Source organism: Squalius cephalus (assembly GCF_949319135.1).
Source record: "Squalius cephalus genome assembly, chromosome: 11".
Classification (NCBI taxonomy): Eukaryota; Metazoa; Chordata; class Actinopteri; order Cypriniformes; family Leuciscidae; genus Squalius; species Squalius cephalus.
This window is the reverse complement of record NC_137132.1, coordinates 36,984,657-36,991,346: the sequence shown is the minus strand read 5'-3', so window position 1 is coordinate 36,991,346 and position 6,690 is coordinate 36,984,657.

Sequence of the window (6,690 nt, the reverse complement as noted above, 5' to 3'; positions counted from 1 at the left end):
CATCACTGTGAATGGTATGCAGTGTTTGCTATGTTCTCAAACAAACAGGCCTGTGGAAATACAAGTTATTTATATACATATATTTTGTCAGTTGCTACATTTGAATAAAATTCAAAGTGCAAACTCGGTTAACCTTTATTTCTTCATGAACTTTTGTCAAAAGCAGCATTATCAATTAGGGGTTGAAGCGTGAATAACTGAATAATGTCCAGTACAGTGAGTCTGTCCAGTCATTGAGCTTGAAACATTGTGTTGTACTTTGTGTGCACATGCATTCTGTCCTCGACTATTGATTAAACGGTTCATATTGTTGCATCTGGCCGCTTTCGCTTTATTTTTTTAAATGACACAATTAGTGTGTTAAAATGACTTACACATTTATTGTGTTAAATTTGACACAACATGTGTTGTCCCTGAGCACACTCACTACATGTGTTAAATTTGACACAACATGTGTTGTCCCTGAGCACACTCACTACATGTGTTAAAACTGACACAACATGTGTCATTTTTAACACATCTCTTTTTAGAGTGTAGTATCAAGAAAGTTTGACGAACCGGGACTTGAACAAGGGTCGCACAAAGCTAAAAAAAAATATTGTCAGGGCACTGACCACTAGGCTATTGAGGATTGCAATTAACTTCAATTTGATAAATCTTAGAACCTTATTGTGTAATAAACACAGGGGGAACAGAATCCGACGGCAAATAGTTCAGCTGTCGAAATCCGTTCCCCCACCCCCCCAATGATGAGATGTGTTGATGTAATGGCTTAAAAAACGCTGGTTTTATTTTTGTGTGTGGATGGAGCTTAACTTGCATCAGTTTAAAGAATTTTTTTTTTTTGCCTTATTGTGATAGGACAGTATAGTAGGCTATCAAGAAAGTTTGACGAACCGGGACTTGAACAAGGGTCGCCCAAAGCTAAAAAAAAAATATATTGTCAGGCCACTGACCACTAGGCTATTGAGGCTTGCAATTTGCTGCAATTTGATCAATCTTAGAACCTTATTGTGTAATAAACACAGGGGGAACAGAATCCGACGGCAAATAGTTCAGCTGTCGAAATCCGTTCCCCCACCCCAATGATGAGCGATGTTGATTTATCGGCTTAAAATACGCTTATTCTATTCTGTGTGTGGATGGAGCTTAAACAGCATCAATTTGATAAATATTAGAACCTCAGTGTGTCAGAAAAATGGGGGGAACAGAATCCGACAGCAAAAAAAAAAAAAAAAAAAAAAACAGCTGTCGGAATCCGTTCCCCCACTCCCATTATGAGATGTGTTGATGTAATGGCTTAAAAAACGCTGGTTTTATTTTTGTGTGTGGATGGAGCTTAACTTGCATCAGTTTAAATATATATATATATATATTTTTTTTTTTTTTTTGCCTTATTGTGATAGGACAGTATAGTATCAAGAAAGTTTGTCGAACCGGGACTTGAACAAGGGTCGCCCAAAGCTAAAAAAAAAATATTGTCAGGCCACTGACCACTAGGCTATTGAGGCTTGCAATTAGCTGCAATTTGATCAATCTTAGAACCTTATTGTGTAATAAACACAGGGGGAACAGAATCCGACGGCAAATAGTTCAGCTGTCGAAATCCGTTCCCCCACCCCAATGATGAGAGATGTTGATTTATCGGCTTAAAATATGCTTATTCTATTCTGTGTGTGGATGGAGCTTAAACAGCATCAATTTGATAAATATTAGAACCTCAGTGTGTCAGAAATATGGGGGGAACAGAATCCGACGGCAAAAAAAAAAAAAAAAAAAAAAAAAACCAGCTGTCGGAATCCGTTCCCCCACTCCCATTATGAGATGTGTTGATGTAATGGCATAAAAAACGCTGGTTTTATTTTTGTGTGTGGATGGAGCTTAACTTGCATCAGTTGAAATTTTTTTTTTTTTTTTTTTTGCCTTATTGTGATAGGACAGTATAGTATCAAGAAAGTTTGACGAACCGGGACTTGAACAAGGGTCGCCCAAAGCTAAAAAAAAAAATATTGTCAGGGCACTGACCACTAGGCTATTGAGAAGAGAAATTTGCTGTAATTTGATAAATCTTAGAACCTTATTGTGTAATAAACACAGGGGGGAACAGAATCCGACGGCAAATAGTTCAGCTGTCGAAATCCGTTCCCCCACCCCAATGATGAGAGATGTTGATGTAGCCTATTGGCTTAAAATACGCTTATTCTATTCTGTGTGCGGATGGAGCTTAAACAGCATCAATTTGATAAATATTAGAACCTCAGTGTGTCAGAAAAATGGGGGGAACAGAATCCGACGGCAAAAAAAAAAAAAAAAAAAGCTGTCGGAATCCGTTCCCCCACTCCCATTATGAGATGTGTTGATGTAATGGCTTAAAAAACGCTGGTTTTATTTTTGTGTGTGGATGGAGCTTAACTTGCATCAGTTTAAATATTTTTTTTTTTTTTTTTTTTTTTTTTGCCTTATTGTGATAGGACAGTATAGTATCAAGAAAGTTTGTCGAACCCGGACTTGAACAAGGGTCGCCCAAAGCTAAAAAAAAAATATTGTCTGGCCACTGACCACTAGGCTATTGAGAAGAGAAATTTGCTGTAATTTGATAAATCTTAGAACCTTATTGTGTAATAAACACAGGGGGGAACAGAATCCGACGGCAAATAGTTCAGCTGTCGAAATCCGTTCCCCCACCCCAATGATGAGAGATGTTGATGTAGCCTATTGGCTTAAAATACGCTTATTCTATTCTGTGTGCGGATGGAGCTTAAACAGCATCAATTTGATAAATATTAGAACCTCAGTGTGTCAGAAAAATGGGGGGAACAGAATCCGACGGCAAAAAAAAAAAAAAAAAAAAGCTGTCGGAATCCGTTCCCCCACTCCCATTATGAGATGTGTTGATGTAATGGCTTAAAAAACGCTGGTTTTATTTTTGTGTGTGGATGGAGCTTAACTTGCATCAGTTTAAATATATATATATATATATTATTTTATTTTTTTTGCCTTATTGTGATAGGACAGTATAGTATCAAGAAAGTTTGTCGAACCGGGACTTGAACAAGGGTCGCCCAAAGCTAAAAAAAAAATATTGTCAGGCCACTGACCACTAGGCTATTGAGGCTTGCAATTAGCTGCAATTTGATCAATCTTAGAACCTTATTGTGTAATAAACACAGGGGGAACAGAATCCGACGGCAAATAGTTCAGCTGTCGAAATCCGTTCCCCCACCCCAATGATGAGAGATGTTGATTTATCGGCTTAAAATATGCTTATTCTATTCTGTGTGTGGATGGAGCTTAAACAGCATCAATTTGATAAATATTAGAACCTCAGTGTGTCAGAAATATGGGGGGAACAGAATCCGACGGCAAAAAAAAAAAAAAAAAAAAAAAAAACCAGCTGTCGGAATCCGTTCCCCCACTCCCATTATGAGATGTGTTGATGTAATGGCATAAAAAACGCTGGTTTTATTTTTGTGTGTGGATGGAGCTTAACTTGCATCAGTTGAAATTTTTTTTTTTTTTTTTTTTGCCTTATTGTGATAGGACAGTATAGTATCAAGAAAGTTTGACGAACCGGGACTTGAACAAGGGTCGCCCAAAGCTAAAAAAAAAAAATATTGTCAGGGCACTGACCACTAGGCTATTGAGAAGAGAAATTTGCTGTAATTTGATAAATCTTAGAACCTTATTGTGTAATAAACACAGGGGGGAACAGAATCCGACGGCAAATAGTTCAGCTGTCGAAATCCGTTCCCCCACCCCAATGATGAGAGATGTTGATGTAGCCTATTGGCTTAAAATACGCTTATTCTATTCTGTGTGCGGATGGAGCTTAAACAGCATCAATTTGATAAATATTAGAACCTCAGTGTGTCAGAAAAATGGGGGGAACAGAATCCGACGGCAAAAAAAAAAAAAAAAAAATGCTGTCGGAATCCGTTCCCCCACTCCCATTATGAGATGTGTTGATGTAATGGCTTAAAAAACACTGGTTTTATTTTTGTGTGTGGATGGAGCTTAACTTGCATCAGTTTAAATATATATATATATATATATATTTTTTTTTTTTGCCTTATTGTGATAGGACAGTATAGTATCAAGAAAGTTTGTCGAACCGGGACTTGAACAAGGGTCGCCCAAAGCTAAAAAAAAAATATTGTCTGGCCACTGACCACTAGGCTATTGAGAAGAGAAATTTACTGTAATTTGATAAATCTTAGAACCTTATTGTGTAAGAAACACAGGGTGAACAGAATCCGACGGCAAATAGTTCAGCTGTCGAAATCCGTTCCCCCACCCCAATGATGAGATGTGTTGATGTAATGGCTTAAAAAACGCTGGTTTTATTTTTGTGTGTGGATGGAGCTTAACTTGCATCAGTTTAAAGAATTATTTTTTTGCCTTATTGTGATAGGACAGTATAGTAGGCTATCAAGAAAGTTTGACGAACCGGGACTTGAACAAGGGTCGCCCAAAGCTAAAAAAAAAATATATTGTCAGGCCACTGACCACTAGGCTATTGAGGCTTGCAATTAGCTGCAATTTGATCAATCTTAGAACCTTATTGTGTAAGAAACACAGGGGGAACAGAATCCGACGGCAAATAGTTCAGCTGTCGAAATCCGTTCCCCCACCCCAATGATGAGAGATGTTGATGTAGCCTATTGGCTTAAAATACGCTTATTCTATTCTGTGTGTGGATGGAGCTTAAACAGCATCAATTTGATAAATATTAGAACCTCAGTGTGTCAGAAATATGGGGGGAACAGAATCCGACGGCAAAAAAAAAAAAAAAAAGCTGTCGGAATCCGTTCCCCCACTCCCATTATGAGATGTGTTGATGTAATGGCTTAAAAAACGATGGTTTTATTTTTGTGTGTGGATGGAGCTTAACTTGCATCAGTTTAAATATATATATATTTTTTTTTTTTTTTTTTTTGCCTTATTGTGATAGGACAGTATAGTATCAAGAAAGTTTGACGAACCGGGACTTGAACAAGGGTCGCCCAAAGCTAAAAAAAAAATATTGTCAGGCCACTGACCACTAGGCTATTGAGAAGAGAAATTTGCTGTAATTTGATAAATCTTAGAACCTTATTGTGTAATAAACACAGGGTGAACAGAATCCGACGGCAAATAGTTCAGCTGTCGAAATCCGTTCCCCCACCCCAATGATGAGAGATGTTGATGTAATGGCTTAAAAAACGCTGGTTTTATTTTTGTGTGTGGATGGAGCTTAACTTGCATCAGTTTAAATAATTTTTTTTTTTTTTTTTTTGCCTTATTGTGATAGGACAGTATAGTATCAAGAAAGTTTGTCGAACCGGGACTTGAACAAGGTCGCCCAAAGCTAAAAAAAAAAAATATTGTCAGGGCACTTACCACTAGGCTATTGAGAAGACAAATTTGCTGTAATTTGATAAATCTTAGACCCTTATTGTGTAATAAACACAGGGGGGAACAGAATCCGACGGCAAATAGTTCAGCTGTCGAAATCCGTTCTCCCACCCCAATGATGAGAGATGTTTTGATGTAATGGCTTAAAAAACGCTGGTTTTATTTTTGTGTGTGGATGGAGCTTAACTTGCATCAGTTTAAAGAATTATTTTTTTTGCCTTATTGTGATAGGACAGTATAGTAGGCTATCAAGAAAGTTTGACGAACCGGGACTTGAACAAGGGTCGCCCAAAGCTAAAAAAATATATATTGTCAGGCCACTGACCACTAGGCTATTAAGGCTTGCAATTAGCTGCAATTTGATCAATCTTAGAACCTTATTGTGTAATAAACACAGGGGGAACAGAATCCGACGGCAAATAGTTCAGCTGTCGAAATCCGTTCCCCCACCCCAATGATGAGAGATGTTGATGTAGCCTATTGGCTTAAAATACGCTTATTCTATTCTGTGTGTGGATGGAGCTTAAACAGCATCAATTTGATAAATATTAGAACCTCAGTGTGTCAGAAAAATGGGGGGAACAGAATCCGACGGCAAAAAAAAAAAAAAACAGCTGTCGGAATCCGTTCCCCCACTCCCATTATAAGATGTGTTGATGTAATGGCTTAAAAAACGCTGGTTTTATTTTTGTGTGTGGATGGAGCTGCATCAATTTAAATAATTTTTTTTTTTGCCTTATTGTGATAGGACAGTATAGTATCAAGAAAGTTTGATGAACCGGGACTTGAACAAGGGTCGCCCAAAGCTAAAAAAAAAATATATATTGTCAGGCCACTGACCACTAGGCTATTGAGAAAAGAAATTTGCTGTAATTTGATAAATCTTAGAACCTTATTGTGTAATAAACACAGGGGGAACAGAATCCGACGGCAAATAGTTCAGCTGTCGAAATCCGTTCCCCCACCCCAATGATGAGAGATGTTGATGTAACGGCTTAAAATATGCTTATTCTGTTCTGTGTGTGGATGGAGCTTAAATAGCATCAATTTGATAAATATTAGAACCTCAGTGTGTCAGAAAAAAGGGGGGAACAGAATCCGACGGCAACAAAAAAAAAAAAAAAAAAAAAAAAAAAAAAAAAAAAAAAAAAAAGCTGTCGGAATCCGTTCCCCCACTCCCATTATGAGATGTGTTGATGTAATGGCTTAAAAAGCGCTGGTTTTATTTTTGTGTGTGGATGGAGCTTAACTTGCATCAGTTTAAATTTTTTTTTTTTTTTTTTTGCCTTATTGTGA